Source organism: Ciconia boyciana, chromosome 25 (assembly GCF_034638445.1).
Source record: "Ciconia boyciana chromosome 25, ASM3463844v1, whole genome shotgun sequence".
Classification (NCBI taxonomy): domain Eukaryota; kingdom Metazoa; phylum Chordata; class Aves; order Ciconiiformes; family Ciconiidae; genus Ciconia; species Ciconia boyciana.
This window is the reverse complement of record NC_132958.1, coordinates 6432248-6449395: the sequence shown is the minus strand read 5'-3', so window position 1 is coordinate 6449395 and position 17148 is coordinate 6432248. Positions and strand designations below refer to the sequence as shown.

At 49.9% G+C, this 17148-nt stretch overlaps 1 long non-coding RNA gene across 2 annotated transcripts; it reads right to left on the bottom strand.

Annotated features, from left to right (window-relative positions):
• Positions 1 to 616: 616 nt before the first annotated feature.
• On the bottom strand, positions 617 to 4222 carry LOC140643870 (uncharacterized). Of its 2 annotated transcripts, none has more exons than XR_012039678.1 (4): positions 3827 to 4222; positions 2535 to 2633; positions 1990 to 2164; positions 617 to 976 (listed from the first exon to the last, which is right to left on the bottom strand). It is a non-coding gene; the product is annotated as an uncharacterized lncRNA (long non-coding RNA). The 2 variants fall into 2 exon arrangements; XR_012039677.1 differs by having other exon boundaries at positions 2024 to 2164; positions 3827 to 4217.
• Positions 4223 to 17148: the final 12926 nt, after the last annotated feature.

Genomic DNA, 17148 nt, shown 5'->3' with positions numbered 1-17148 from the left:
TGCCACATCACCATCGTCCGCCCCAGTGACATCGGGGTGCCCCAATAGACAGCATCACTCCCCAGCCTCCCCCCTTCTTCGTCACACCCAAAAGACAAACAAAACAAGAGAATCTGCCCCAACTGCCAGCTCCTTACTTTCGTCAGGCCATTTACATATGTACATGCCCCACCAAAAAAGGGGAGCTCCGCTAGAAAATAAAGGGGGCAGCCCCCCAAATGCTTGCAGCCCCCCCAGGCCCTGTCCCGCAGCCTGGCAGCCGCCCCACGCCATAGGGGAGCGTGCCCGAGGACGGTGCCACGTCTCTCGCTCGGCCTCTGCTCTGCCATCTTCCCCCTCCCTTCCCGCGCTGCGACCGACTCCCCAGGGCAACAAACGGCCCCGGTCCCTCTCGGCCCCGGGCTCTCCCCACCACCTGCGGGGCACCCACCGCACACAGAGCCAGGAGCCTCCAGCCACAGGGCTGGCCCCTGACCCTCAGCATGCTTCACGACCCGCAGGGAAACCTGGCTGGGGGGATCTAGGGAGCACCACCAGACACTTACAGCAAGACCGCTGAAAAACAAAAACCCCACATTCCCTTTCAGCACATGAAAAAAAACACCACAGCAGAAAGTACAGGGATTCAGTCGGAATAAGGGATAGGAGAGGAGCTGAGCTAAAGCAGGATTCTAGGGAAACGGGTCCGCTCCAGATACAGCGCACGCTTTAACAGCTACACTGACTGCAACGCTTCAAATCCCTATTGAGACCAAGTGGTAGGATTTTCAACACCTTCTTCACCTAAAAGCGAACGCTCTTGCTGCTCTTGGAAAACGTCTCATCCCTTCCTTCCAGCACTGCTGCAGGGAGACAGCCCGGTGAGGCTGCAGGACAAGGCCGGACTGTCATCAGAATCTACGCTTACGGATCCACCACGACGGCTACGGCCCTCGCGCTGCTGCTGCTGCACGTCTTGCTCGCTCGGTCAAGAAAGCTGAAAGGGAAGTGTAAACCTTTAGAGAGTAACATGGAAAATAAAGAACACATCTCAGTAATTCACTCTACACTAAAAAGGTGGGCGTATGTTTATATACATCCAACAACAAGACTTACACTAGAAAAGCATTTGAGTTTCCTTTTGCATTCATTTAACTTGCACAGCTGGGATACCGTTAAATCATCTCTCTCCAAAACGCATGGTTATTATGTGACCGGGGGGGGTTGTGCGCTATGTCATTAGGAGGGACATCTGCCCAGCTGCGCTGCCCAAGAGAGACGCTACTGAAGCGCCAGGGAAACGCACCATGGAAAGAGGGGCAGAAATAAAGTACTGCCGAGCACGCCGTCAAAATACCGGGGAAAAACCCCGTAACGTTCAGTTGCCTCTCTCTTGAAACATGGAGAACAAATACCTCACTGCTGAAATACACCTCCTAAGTTGCATGCCACAGCTATTGGGCACTTACAGTTTCAACAGTGCCAGTCGCTTTGTCAATGACACCGTTTTAACTTCTCTTTAAAGTTTCCATTTGATAGAAAAGTCAGTGAGATAAGAGATCCCCCAGACGGTTTCACTGGGGGGGGGGAGGACGGGGGGAGGCGCAGAAATCAAATCCCCAGTGCTGCAATACATCAGGCTACCAAAAGGGACCGGCAGATTTGCTAATGCTTTTGGCTGTACCGAAGCATGCAGAGGAACGCCTTTCGATCATATCTCGGCTGTTACAACTGAGAACCAAAGACCAGCGATGCCATCAACTTTTGGAAGACGTGCTGGGCTTGGGTCCTTGGAAGGAAATTGACTTTTTTGGGTGTTTGTAAAGAGAGTGAAAAGTCTTGTTGCTGATGACTTCTACTGGCGCGTCCAGCCGCTCCGATGGGAAGTTCATCAAATGCAACTTCTTTGAATGAGAAGGATTGCCAGTCGGGAAAATCTCTTTCCAACTGAAGTCAAAAACTACACACTGTAGCTTCAGGAAAAAGGACCTTCTTGAAGCAGTAACTCACCAAAACCACATCAGGACTCACTGGCGGTACTTACAAGGCTGCTAACGCTTCTTGGGAAAGCCTGGAAAACACGCGGAAGCGACGCCCATTTGTCCCGTTTTGTCCACGTCTCTTCTTTGACCTTGACGGCTTTTCGTACGGATGCTAGGATCGCAGTAAGGCTTTTCAAGTACTGCTACAAGACATTTTAAAACCTTACTGACTGAAAAAGCAGAAAGCTTTTCCCAGGAAAACAAAGGCTCTTTCTTCTGAACACCTCAACTCTTCCCAACAGTTTCTTTCCTCTTTTAGTACAAAATTATTTTCACAGTATCATTTCATAGGAAGCGCACAGAAGATTACGCTTTTGGGAAGAGAAAAGAAACGGAGGGAAGTCAGCTTTGCGTAGGCACGCTCCAGAACACGCCTTTTTCTATCCGTAGTATTTGTGTTGAAATACTTCACAGCAAAACTACAGGAGGAGAGGTGGCACATTCTTCACCTTAACTTTCAAGTCCCCGCTACGAGTACCTTAGGAAAAACGCAGGCACACATCGTAGACATACCGTGGACTTGCAGACCACTACGGATCCTTTCCGTCCGTCTTGCACTTTCCTGGCAGAAGAAAGGGCGACCGCGGCGAAATGGTGGCAGCTGACATTCTGCTGAGAGAGGAAAAAAAACCCTTATAGCATAAAGCTGGGTAGGAATCTAAAGCTTCCTGTTTTGGTGAAGCTCGGTGAAGACTACAACTGAGCGGAGGAAAAAGTGTTTTGCATCGTCTTCGGAACAGTTGACGATACAGGCCGCTAGAGCTTGTGCGCTTTTTAGACAACCGTGCCTTTTTTTGACTCACGGGCAGCTTTGGTTTGCGCAGCAAAAAGACGCAGCAAAAAGCGCAGCAAGAAGACGGCACGCCCTCAGACCCAGAGCACAACCCTCCGGACGGCCACACGCCCCTCGCTGTTTTGATGAGGAGCCGCCGAGCATCCCTGCGAGCACAGCTGCACGCGCAACATCACTTTCACCTACGCCGATTTCAGCGGATGTAGTTTCTGAAGCTTTACACCGAAAACCGTATCTTGACACTTCGCCACAGGAGAAGCGATCCGTAACTAGAACCCCACAAAAACCTAGAAACACCACTTGCAATCCCACAGCAGCGACAGCTTCAGAACTATTTAGACCAGGAACAAGGGAGAAAAATAACACCGCTTCATCGCGCGCACGGGAAAGCGGCAGAGAAAAGGGTCAGCATTCGTAGCCCTCACAGGAAACAGGCATTCTCCTTCCCTTCCTAAAGCCCTCTCTTGGGTCTAAATACCGCAGCACTACCGTGGCAGTATCGAGAGCAGGGAACAACAGCCCTGCCGCTGGACATTTACGTAGCGGCATACATAAACAGAGGGACACGTTTTGCCACGCACAACCCTGAACTTCCTGAAAACTCACGTTTACCAAAAAAAGAGCCGCTTGGAGCATACTGCCCAGCAGCGTTTGGCAATAAAACTGCCATGTGGTGGACCCACGCAAATTGCTCGGTAACTTGCTATTTGCTTCCCGTTGTTTTTCTTCCTTCGGAAATTCTACTTGCGGCCAAGTTATTCGCTACGGCTTCAAGCATTTACCTTCCTGGGATTACCAGCACGTCTACACAGGCAAGTAACTTACCTGCTCTTCTACCGTTGTCCAAATTCCAATTACAGTCATGAAAGAGGAGTGAGAGAGAAGAAAAGGAGAGCTCAGGCAGCAAGAGAGCTCTGCAGGCTGCCGCCACTCAACGTCGCACTCTTCTTTTTAAACCACACACACGTGCCCCCCCACAAAAAAACAGACCAAAAACCCCGTGACCTTGTACCTTTTTTCTTTCAGAGCTCATCCCTGTCTCAGCACGCCGTCTTGTCAAAGCGTGAAGTGCAGATGATCTGTAGCCCAATGACATTTGCGTGCGATGGATACGTGCTCAGAAGGAGTCCAGATCTGTAAGACAGGTGCCATTTTGGTGGGTTTAATAATCATCACTCGAGTGTATCGACGGACACGTTTGGGAGGAAACTAACTGTTGTGGTTTAGCCCCAGTCGGCAATTAAGTGCCACCCAGCAGCTGGCTCACCCTCCCCCCCCCAGGGGGATGGGGGAAAGAAGCCAAGGAGCAAAAGTCAGAAAACTCGTGGCCTCAGATAAGAAGAGTTGAATCATTGGAACAAAATAAGAAGAAGAATTAATTATCATGAGAAGGAAAACAACAAGAGAGCAAGAGAGGAACAAAACCCAGGAAAAAACAAGGGATGCAAGCCCTCACCACCCGCCGACCGATGCCCAGCCACTCCCCCCCAGCAACGATCCCTATCCCCCGGCCAACTCCCCCCAGTCTCCATACTGAGCGTGACGCCAGATGGCACGGAATAGCCCTTTGGCCAGCTTCCATCAACTCTTTTGGCCGTGTCCCCTCCCAGTTGCTCGTGCGCCCGGCAGAGCGTGGGAAGCTCAAAAGTCCTTGACCAGTGGAAGCATTTCTTAGCAACAACTAGAACATCACTGTGTTATCAACATTATTCTCATCCTAAAACCCAAAACACAGCACTATACCAGCTACTAGGAAGAAAATTAGCTCTATCCCAGACGAAACCAGGACACTCATTCCCTTTTAAACGCAGCGTCTCCTTGGGGGAAAAAAAATGTGTTAGAAACGGAAAAAAAAAAATGGCAACTCGGGGCTCCCAACCACCACCGAGCAGTGGGGAAATTAACGAAAGTGAAGACAAAGAGCAGCAACGCTGTAATCCTGATCACGGACTTCAGAGACCCTCCAAGTCTACACCTCAAGCCTAGGAATGACTAGTCCTTTTTTGGAAGGACAAACTTTTTTTTTTTTTTTTTTTAAAGTCCTAGACTGAAGGCTCCACGGAAGAGAACGCGGATTGACCCACAGCACAGCATGCCATCAACACTCTAATGAAAAAAACAAAAAAATGGAATAAAAATCAAGTTGAAATGTCAGTTTCCATCACATTTCACTCATTCTATTTCTACTGGCATCTAGGTGCTCCAAAATTAACTCTACTGACACCATAGTTCACTAACAGTGTAGTTGTGCATATAAAAAGAAAAGGCGCTTGCCAACTTGCCCATAAAGTCAGTCTGAACAAACAGAAGAGAAACACTTGACCCTGAAGAAGGTAACAGGCAGCTCTTCATTTATCCGAGATGAAAGTTCATTCTTTTACCCGAAAGGAGAACCTTCGGAACTGCCAAGGGACCAACCCAGGAATGAGGCATGCTCTGTTACCCGCAAGTCTTCATCACCTTTTCTGCACTGGCAGCAGATTTGCCTTTTCTCTGGGTTTCAGGCGGAGCATCTGTAGCGTCCCTGAACTCGCAAAGGTTTCTCCCCGCTCCCCCGGCCCCATACGCGCGATTCCCTGAGCGGCAAGCGGGACCGACCACACAGGATTTTCTGCATGTGACGCCGAAGGTGACACTGGGAAAAGAGGAGGCAAAAAATGATCCTGTTTGTCACACCCAGCCGACGGGGAAAACACAGGGGAGGGTTCTGCCAGAGGGGCCCTGCGGGGCCAGGCCGTGCACCTCGGGAGCTCCAACCGACCGGCCCCTCTCCCCTTTGCCAGGTACCGGGGAGACACCGCTGCCTCCCGCTGCCGCCTCGCCCGCGCCCCCTCGCAGCGGGGCTGCCCCAGGAGAGCCGGGGCACCCCCACCTCCCTCCCCCCCCCAGGAACGGGACCGGGAGACACCCTCCACGCAGGGAGGGGCGCAGGGCGTGGATTTAATCCCCGAGGGAAGAGGCCAGGCTCCCCGCTGGCAGAAGGACCGCTCGCCTCCCTGCTGCTCAGAGCCGCTTGCTGGGGACAGCCCAGCCTGCGCCCGGCCGCTCTGCAGCCCCGCTGGGAGCGCAGTCCGGCCGACGGATGCTCCAGCGAATAGACGCTCCGGCTCACGGCCGCCCCCGCTCAGCTAACGTTGCCTCTGGCTAACGCACGCTCCAGACAGCGGACACCCCATCTCCTTCCAGCTCCTCCTCGCTACAGCTCTGGCTAACCGAAGCTCCAGCTCCGCACCGAAGCTCCGCTGGATTTCAGCTCCTTCTCCTTACGAGCTCCAGCTATTTGCCACAGTCTGGGCTTTCGACAAGGTCGGAAAGCGGTCGCTGTCAGAACTGGAATATGACTATTAAACATCACAGCTGTACGCTGTGGAAATACCGATTCATTAGTTTGTACGATTAAGTACTTAAGAACTATTCTCAGCACCGTACAAAGAAGAGCTGGGCTCCAAGAGGGCGTGCGGGGTCTGAAAAGCACCCTTCCCCCCCCAGAGGCCACCTCAGACCGTGAGGCTGGCCCGGGGCATGCCGGCCTCCCGAACTCTGGGCTCCGACGCGACCAGACCCCCACCCTCCAGGGAGGGTCCTGCCCACCCTCTGCTTTCCCCCGCAGCCCCCAATGCCCTCCCCCCGCCCTGCGCAAACAGCCAAACTGGCTTCTGCTTTGGGCCCCCAAACCAGCTCCCATTTCTGAGCCCACAAACCCACCTGCTCAGCCTGTTCTCGAGTCCCACAAATGCAGCACTTCACCTCTGCTCCTCAGCCCAAAAACGTACCGCTCGGTCCCCTCTGGCAGGTCCTGAAAACGCACGACTCAAGCCGTTTCTCAGCCCCAAAGTCAGCCACCTCAGCCTCTTTTCAAGCCCCGCGAACACAAGACCCGCTCTCCATTTTCAGGCCCCAAACCAGCTCACCCTCTCTGCTTTCCAACCCCTTTGCGGTCCCCATGCGTGATGCTGCGGGGCGGGGGGAGCGGAGCCACCCCACAGCCCTGCACCCCCAGGGCCACACGTGCACTTTTGGGGAGCGCTTGGGCACTGCGGAGGGCCCGGCCCCACACCTCTGCAGGGCCGCACCAGCACAGGCAGGGCATCGCTTTATCACGGCTGCTTCCGGCTCGCTTTCTCCGGCACTGGTTGGGGGTGCCGGGCCCGCACCCCAAACCCCCGCAGCCCCAAGCACCCCCGCGGGGAGCCGGGCCCAGCCGCCTCCAGGAACCCCCGCCCGCCGCAGCCGCGGCCCTTCCCCGCCACTCCGGCCACCGGCACCCGCCCGGCGCCGCAGGAGCCCCCTGGGCCGCCGCTGCCCGACCTGCGCCGGGAGCGGCAGAGGCTGCCCAGCCCCACAAGCAGAACCTGAGAGCCAGATGGGGCTGCCCCTACTCCCCCCGCTCGTACACGGGCTCGGCCCCAAAACCCCCCGACGAACCCCAGGAGAGCGCTCGGCCCAGGGCTGCTTTTCCCCCGCCAGTCCCAAGAGAACAGAGCCTGCACCCGCCCTATTTCATACAGGGATGGGGAGCAGGACAGAGGACTGGAAAGAGAAAAGGAAGACAAGGGAGAAGACTGAGGTGCCGCCAGAGAATGAAAGGCCGAAAGAAAAGGTCAGAGAGGTAGAGAAATCAAACACAACAGGGACGAGAAGCCCTGCAGAGAGATGGAGCAAGAAAAGGCAGGGTCAGCGAGCAGGACAGAGGGGTAGAGAGGTGGGGGGGGAAGGGAGAATCAAATCCCCAGTGCTGCAATACATCTGGCTACTCTTGCCATGAAAAGCCGGTCTCAGGACTTGATAGTAGGGATGACTATTAAGCAGGAATTTGTTATTGCAGCGCTGGGCAGCACTGGGGATCCCTCTGCCACTAGTGCTCCACTAAGTTAGCACAACACATCAGTTCATACACAGCAAAATCATACATATTAATCAGATCTCCTTAAAAGGGCAGTTTTACGGGGATGAGTTCCCGGTAATCATTGACATGGTCCAAGCATGTGCAGTAAAATTAGGGTTAAGGTCTCTTCACCCTCCCACTGCTCTTCCATAGTCTTCCTCACATTGTTCACTAGTTGAACTTTGGGCTTCCTTTGTCCATAGATAGTCATTGAGTTAGCTCATTGGTCCTTCCGCCTTCAGGATGTTACAAGGGGGTCCATTTGAACTACTTCTTTGGTGCTTATCTTCCACACAAATGTCCTGAGTTCCTGTTATCAGTGATTTAATTAGGAAGCCTAACCAGCTTGCTCAAGGCCTGTTTAGTCCTATCAGGTAAGAAGTTACAGGAAATGTCCTACCATCAACTCTGCTCAGCAGGTAACTAAAACTATATTTCCAGGGGAAGAGAACAAAAGAGAACAAGAATGCTAGTGAAACTAAAAAATTCAAGTCTATGTATCACAGTAAGGTCTTAGGGATTGTCAGGGATTTAACCCTTTCACCAGAGAACATGAAATAAGCCAGAAGGGTCTCTCAAACTTGGGCATATCACTCCTGCATCAGCACCACACACAGCTCTCAGCAACGCTGGTGCTTGTTGAAGCCTGCGATTGGCAATTCCAGAATCATTTGATTCATTTCTCAGTACTGCGAGTAACCCAACTATATTCTGAAGTGTATACGTACACATACTTCAGAAAACAAACACTGCCCTAAACATTTCCGTTTCAACTTTAAGTTTGCAACTCCTCTGAGCTGCCCAAAGACCCTCGAAGCTTCTGCAGAAGGAAGTGCCAGCAGACGGCCTGCAGAAGCGGGAAGGTGCGGGAGGGATGCCCCGGCAGACAGAGGCAAGCAGCATGCCGGTGCCTCCTTGCAACGAAAGGGAGAAGGAGCTGAAATAACTCTAAGGCAACTCAGCTCTCACTTTCCGCTCTTTCCTGGACAGCACATACAAGCTGGACAGCTGTACAAGCATATTACACAAGCCCTAGAGCCTGTAGTTCCCACTGTCCTATCTGCAGACTGCTGGGGCAGCAATATGCCCACAAAGCACAACAGAGTTTTCCCAGTTTTAACCTTTCCGTTCGCAGTGCTGTCCCTTGACAAGAAAGGGATCAGACATTTATTACCACAAAGTAGGGAGGAGCAGGACCTTGAAAAGACAGGGCTTTAGACTGTGCCTTGCTGCTGCAGAGTTCACATTTGGAAGCAGAAAACACATGCCAGTACCAAATATAATCTTCTTCCTTGCAGATACGAATCAAACAGCTCAGAATTACAGACTAAGAACACTCCTGCGTTCGCCCACTGTAATCCCAGAAACAGTGTTTTCTTGTCCAAAAGTTGTACTTATGAAAGCCTAAAGCTCATCCAGAGCCTCCTGGCATCAACCACCTTTGGAGCAGACCCATAATTGAAAAAATTGAGCTCCAGACCTACAGCAGATGTAAATCATCTAAGCTCTACTGATGTCAAAATGTAAAACACTATTGAAAATCTGAAAGTATTATTACAAGGATCACATTTATGCTTGCTGCATCATCACTGATTTCAGGGGCTGCCTGCCCCTTTTACTGAAGCAGAAGGATCTTGTCACGTGAAATACTTAGTCAGATGAAGGCACTGAAGCTTTCCTGAGGTCATACCACACTCAAAAGTCCATTTTCCTCCTCTTTGCTCCTTGTCAAAGTTTGCTTTAGAAACACAAGTACTTGTCAGAGACTGGCGATCTGGATCACAGACAGCACACCTGTTCCCTCCCTCAGCTCAAAATAAAGGTGTCCCCGCATTTGAAATAATACAAGGTGTGGTACCTGATGCATGAATCGGGAGTGCAGCCATGATAATTATCAGTGGCTTCAGGGCATACTTTAAGCTCTCGTGTTCCTCTTTATACTTTTGAAAACAGCAAATAGCCCCCGTAGCTCCCTCACAAAAACCCATGGGCTGAAAGGGGGAGATGCGCCAAGAGCAGCAAGAAAGCAAGCAGAAGGGAGACCGCCTAAGGCACGGGCGCTTTCTCCACTTCAGCCACGTCAGCAGGCGTGGGGCAGCCAGAAATACCCATTCCGTTACTTCATGCCAAGTCTCTTGTGCCTCTAACAAAGGCAGCTAAGCAGACCGAACTCCTTTGCCGGGACTGTCGATGTCATTTGAGGCCGTCGCCGTGCACATCAGCTGCCCGACAGCCCATCTGCAAGGATTTTGCTCCAGTGCCTCTCCTCGCTAACCACTCTTACTCAGGCTCTGACTTCCTACGTCTGACCACAAATTCTCTCCCACCACAAAATTTAAACTGCCCAAGGTCAACCCAAGAGGAAGAACATAAACTTTCCTCCTTACTAAACTGTTTCTGGTTTCCAGCAACATGTTTCTATGCACTGCATGGGACTTTTGGCCATTTCTTATATGGCCGGATGTCAAAACACAGATTTTACAATTAATATGCTATATGACAAACGTAGGAGGGACCCCTCCCCCCCCATTATTATTTTTTTTTACTTTAACACATTTCAAATTTGCTTCATCTCCAGTAAACCAGATGGGAATTTACACAAATGTTTCATGCAAAGGTACGCTTCTGAATGCTATTCTAAACTGGCCTTGTGTTCAAATAACACTGGGCGTTCTTCCCAACCTTTTACTCCTTTCTATAGCAATAAGAAATCCTCTGCAGTAGCAGATCTCTAAACTGACTCTTGTCCTAAACTCAGGTCTAAATCTACTTTACCAGTGACCATAACTGTCACCAAATGTAATGGGAGCAAAACCAGCCCAGAAGTTCACATTTTTCGACTGCCCAGATTTGTTCTCCTAGTGAAGGAATGATTTCTCCTGCTTCCAGCAAACTCTTGCAACAACAAGAACGCGTGCTTTTGGACACATCCATGTGTTTCCAACACATTCTGTCACCAGGCTCTTGTGTACCTACCACACACAATCACGTAGAATAAGTAAAGGATGGTTGCCGTGATCCAAGTCACAGTTTGCCATGATCCAAAAGGGAGCAGGGAATTCCCACAGCCCACACAAAGCTTTAGCTAAAGATGCAGGACTGTACTTTAACGACGAACAGACATAACCTCACCAGCGACACTGCTGTGGGTTTTTGTTCAGGACAGGAACAGGAGTTAGGTTCCTGCTCAACCAATTACACTACCCCCTACAGGACACTGATTTCTTGATGAATTACACACTCAGCGAGATGACAAAAGTTCACGACAACTCTCTGGGTTCTAAGTAGATCCCCTGCATTTTACTATTGGTCTTAGATACACTGAATGCCGAAGAGATTCACAGGCTGCACAACCATCCAGCTCCCAGCAAGACTACACCCCTCCCAGCTGCACCGAGACGTGTCACTCGGTGGCACATTCTGTCCTCACACCAGCACAACTCACAAGCATTTCTAGCAGGCTGCGCATAATTGTTCAATATTGTCTTGGAACCCGCTTGCACTAGGATGATACACTCCACTGTAAAGGCTGACATCCAGGCCGACTGGAGCAGGCAGCTGACACAGTGATTTCACTGCCGCCAGGATTTGAGAAAGCAGAGGAGCTAAGTGCTGGATCCTGGAGAGACAGCTCCATCTTTTGTGTGTGAGCAATTCCTCTTCTCTCCCCTGCCAGCTTTTAGTGTTTCTGGCGCTTGACTGGTGCCTTAAGGCAAAGCTGTTCAGACCACTGCTCAGGATGAGCAGGGCTTAATTCCAGACTGTTCCAGATACTGGCAGGTAATACCACCAAAAAGGAGGCAGAAGATACTGCTTTCATTTCCCCTCCCTTGCTTCTAGGTTTCATCCCTCCACCTTTACCCTTACATCATAGTTTCACACCGCTCTGTGACTAATTTCATCATCATCTGCGTGCTTACTTATAGAACATCACGTGTTGGGTGCTGTGGACTTGGACAAAACATGGATAGCGAGGAAATGCTTCGCCTGACACACTGCACAAGACCAGGAGCAACCTGAAAAGCAGTACCGTGTCTTAACCGAGAGCACGCAATGAGCACGGCAAGTTAGCCAAGGGCTAAGGTGCGAGAACTTCAACGGCTCTAGTGCAGTCTTACACGCTTGCGCGAGTGCACCTTTTTTAGAAGGTACTCTGGATGCTGGAATTGAGCAAGTGGAAATAGATATGTTACACCTATAGCTACAGACAGGTACAGTGTTCCCACATCAGCATCTAGGCAATGCCCAGGATCTATCGAAGCTGTACTCCTGTGTACCACAATCCCCATCGTCTCCGCTCAAGCACTCCCAGAGACGTCAAGCTGCTTCCGTGATCTGCAGACAGAGCAGGAAGAAACACTAGCAAGCCGTTACAGGGGTATACTCAGCTTGTCAGGAACTGCGACGCACAGTTGATTTTTTGAAAGCACTGCCAGCAAGCTTTGATGTATCCCAGCCCTGACAAGCTTCCAGAGCAGCCTTTAGTGCTCCTTTAAAGTTCTCCTTCAGCTAGATGAAATTAAAATGGGTATCGCTTCTAATAAGAGAAAATGGCCGTTATTTCTGGAAAGTTACAAAGCTGAAATTAAATTTTAAAAAAATCGCTCTCATCAGAAAGTTGTTAGTCCATCATTTGAAGGATCAGAGAAACTTTGCTTACAAGTGGCAGGAAAATAATTCTATTTAATGCCTGCGTAACAGGAACAGATTGAAAATTCTACCGATTTCTTGTTTGATTTGGAACTGTTCAGATAACTAGATCTCTCTCCGACAGACTATATTTTAGGATAACGAAATACCACTTGAGAAATTAACTGGAGTATTTAGGACATGATACAACCTGTAGTTATGCAGCAAAGCAAAGCCTACCTTGCACACAGCAAGTACGTTCCACCAATTTATTTTCATCCTGTGCAATTGTTTTCACTTTGTTTGCTTTAGTGAAATATTTAGGAGTCTTCAACTATTCCTCTGGGCACAAGGGTGCATAGGGAAAGACTAATCTCTCACTCTTGCACCAAAGCTGGTTATGCAGGGGCTCGACCAAATGTCTGCTACTGTGGCGGTGTGCTCCCCCCCCCCCCAGCTCCCCAGCTCCCCGCACAAGCAGTAACCATCAGTGGGAGTCATCCTGATAGCTGCATCCAGTTATCCTGGACCTTGAGGACAAATGGCAACAAAGTAGCCATTGGCTGCTTTGAAGCAAGGATCTAAACCTCTTGCTGATATGCAAATATGACCATAAGTCAATCATCTTACTCCTTAAATAGTGGACAGCCCAGGGCCCTTTGAGCTCTCCTGCACGGCAGCGGGCTGCACGCCAGGATCTCCCCTTGGGCAGGGACGCCTCTCAAGGTTACTCCTCGAGGTTGAGAGATTCCTTGCCGCAACAGATCCTCGGTAAGTGACTAACAGCATGCTAAACTTTGAAATCTTAGCTAAGTGATATAAAGGATTGACTGCGCACATATAATCCTTTAGACATAAACCGTTGACCAAGTCTGGGACTAGGACTGGATCTAGCCGCACCTAGACTCCTCTCTGAGAAGGAGTTTAGAAAGCAAGGGGATCCTTTCCGAACCTCATGACTCAACCGGAGGGTCTCCCTGACAGTTTTGTCTGACCCTGTCCTCTATGCAGTAAATAATCAAGTGTGCCTCGCCATCGAATCTTGTTAAAACACTGTCGCATTGAACTTTGTTAACTCCCTATTCTGTATCAATAAACTATATTTTTACTTCTCTCTTACGAGTGAAGTGCACTCTCACTCCATCCGCGACAGCTACACAACTGATGAGCACATGGAATCCAGGGTTACTCAGTTCATCTTCATCCATTTGCTCATGGAAAGCTTCAGATGGTCACGTGCTCATTCCCAAGTAAAACTGGAATGTTTCTGACACCCTGAAAGCATTCCACAACAGCGGAGGAGGGAAGATGTCATAAAGGTGCATGGGAGGAGGCATGGTGTTTATCTTCCATGAGCAGGTAACACCAAAGGGACAACGGGGCCACAGGACACAACATTGACCCATCTGTTGCAGCCATGTTCTTAGATCTCCAAGGCGAGAAGGGTTTGAGCAAGCATGCTCCCTGTCCATTGAAAGGCCATGAAAAGGGGAAACAATATTACAAGCAACTGGAAGCGAGCAGCAGAATAAGGATGAAGGAATCTCAGAAGCCCTGGAAACCTAGTAGTGCACGAGGACGTCAAGTGAAATCAACATCTCAAAGTGCGTGCGACACCGACTGATGCAACGTGCGGCATCCCAGACCCTGACTGGATTCTCCGGTCTAGTCAGCAGGCTCCAGTCCCGGATTAAACCTGATTGGCCTGGATGAAATAACCAGAGGAAAAAAAGGCTCAGAGGTGGAAGTTAACTCCAGAACTGTAAGACCAGGGGAGCACCGTGCCAAGACACCCGGCACCAGCTACACCCCAGCCTGGGCACCACACTGCCAAAACTGCACAGGCCACGTCTGCTGCGTGGACCTGGCCAGGCTGTGTGAACCCAGGTCCTTAGTGGCTTCCTATCCCAGCACAGAACCTGAGCATCTCCAGGGCACCGCTCCCCTCTGCGCTCTGCCATCCTAACCAGACAGGCACCCACCTTTGAGCAGCCAGGTTAAATAGCCACAGCAGTGCCCCCTGACACTGATGCCAAATGCTTACCACCGCTTAACCCTAACCCTAACCCTAACCCCTAACCCTAACCCTTAACCCTAACCCCTAACCCCTAACCCTAACCCCTAACCCTAATGGCCCTAACCCTAACCCTAACCCTAACCCCCTAACCGTAACCCCTAACCCCTAACCCTAACCCCAACCCTAACCCCTAACCCCCTAACCCTAACCCCCTAACCCTAACCCCTAACCCTAACCCTAACCCTAACCCTAACCCCTAACCCTAACCCTAACCCTAACCCTAACCCCTAACCCTAACCCCTAACCCTAACCCCTAACCCTAACCCCTAACCCTAACCCCTAACCCCCGCAACCATTGAACCCTGACCCTAACCACCCTTACTCTAACCCCTAACCCTAACCCTAACCCTCACCCTCACCTGTAACCCTTACTCTAACCCCTAACCCTAACCCTAACCCCGACCATCACCCCTAACCCTAACCCCAACCCCAACGCTAAACCCTAACCCCTGACCCCTAACCCTTATGACCCTAATGACCCTAACCCCCAGCCTTGACCCCCAACTCTAATTACCCTAAGCCCTATGACTCTAACCCTAATCCCCCTAACCCTAATGGCCCTAGCCTCAACCCTGTAACTGCAACCTGACCCCTGACCCCCATGACCCTGACCTGAGCCCCTAATCCCTAATGGCCCTAACCTGATGCCCTAATGGTCCACAGCCTAACCTGACAGTGTAACCCCTGACCTGAACCCCTACCCCCCCATCCCCTAACCCTGACCGCAATCCCATGCCCTAAGTCTAACTCCTAATCCCTAACCCTTGTGATTGTGATGACCTCCTAACCCTTGGTGACCCTGACCGTAATGACCTTAATCCTGGTCTGTAACCCTTAATGGTACTGACTCTGATGTGTGATGACTAACCCTGATGGCTGTAACCTTAGTAGAGGGAGTTGTTAGGGTGGTATTGGCCCTAGGGTGGTTGGGGGAGAAGTTTTTGCATCTCATTTGCATAAGTGATGGGGTGGTTGGTGTAAGTAGCAGTTGTGAATGAGTGGTCTGTCATTAGGGGTAGGAAGTGGTTACAGGAGTGGGGGGGATTATGGTGTTGAGGGGTTTGATGGGAGATCAGGGGTAGGTAGTAGTGTGGTTAGTGAGTATGGGGGTATGTAGATGTAGTCTTACATGGAGTGGGGAAAGAAAAAAAAAATTAAGAATACTACTATATACTAGTGCAGCAGTAAAAAATGGCACACTCCCTGGGAGTAATTTTATTTAAAATTTAACTTAAATTAGTTTCAGTAGTTACTCCCAGGGAGTATGCTCCTGTCTACTGCTGCTATTTAAACCTTTTGTTAAATGGCAAATGATAACAGACACCACTATTGTAATAAAACCCTTTTTTTCCTCAAAGCTCAACAACCACAGCAATGCACCAACACCCAAAAAACCCTCACAACAAGACGAGACAAAGACAAAAACCTCAAAGACAAACACAGAGAAAAATGAAATGACAACACAGAAGACAATAACAACGAGTTTTGAGTGCTGTTACCAAGTTTATTTCACAGACACATTAGTAACCTAGGAAAGAATCGTTCAGTTACGATAATTAGACCTTTCTGCAATCACAATAAATTAACACAGCCCTATTAGTATTCCATCTTTATGGCATAGGTGGCCGGTTTTCTTCTAATACTACTCTGACACAACTCATGCCTGCTATGGTTTTGCTCTTGTCATCATTTTGATTGGGCACGGATTATGTCCCTAGAGTGCTCCACACTTTTTCACAACTACTCAAATTTGTTATTACCGCATAAAACCTTCCTACGACTATGAAGAGTTTAGATCTACTCAGGCGCCAGTACTGCACGTGCTTTCTTTGAGCTTGCAATGGCTACATTGACCCATGGGCATTAACAAATTGCCCTCTGATGCTTGAGTCCGATTTAAACGATCAGCACTTAAAAAATTTTCCCTGAGAGGCCCCCATTAGGAGCTGTCAACACCTATTTCCCCCCCCATCCAGCTCTTTTTACCTGTGAGCATTTCCAACCCCCACTTAGCATTTTACTTTCATTTGCAACATCAGGAATGGCCATTGTTTTCATAGAGATACATTTGTCGTGGTTTAGCCCCAGCTGGCAACTAAGCACCACACAGCCGCTCTCTCACTCCCCCCCGGTGGGATGGGGGAGAGAATCGGAAGAGCAAAAGTAAGAAAACTCGTGGGTTGAGACAAGAACAGTTTAATAATTGGAACAAAATAATAATAATAATAATAATAATAATAATGAATTATAATGAGAAGGAATACAATGAGAGAGAAAGAGGAACAAAACCCAAGGGAGGGAAAGAAAAGGGAAAAGGAAAAAAAAAAAAATAATACAACCGCTCACCACCCGCCAACCGACGCCCAGCCAGTCCCCGAGCGGCGATCGCAACCCCCCGGCCAACTCCCCCAGTTTATATACTGGGCATGACATCATATGGTATGGAATAGCCCTTTGGTCAGTTTGGATCAACTATCCTGGATGTGCCCCCTCACATTTCTTGGGCGCCTGGCAGAGCATGAGAAGCTGGGGAAAAAAAAAAAGGGTCCTTGACCAATGTAAATACCGCTTAGCGACAGCCAAAACATCAGCGTGTTATCAATATCATTCTCATACTAAAATCCAAAGCACTGCACTATACCAGCTACTAGGAAGAAAATTAACTCTATCCCAGCCGAAACCAGGACAGTATCCACCCCTTATTCTATACCATTTACGTCATGCCCAGGTTCTACCCTTTCTA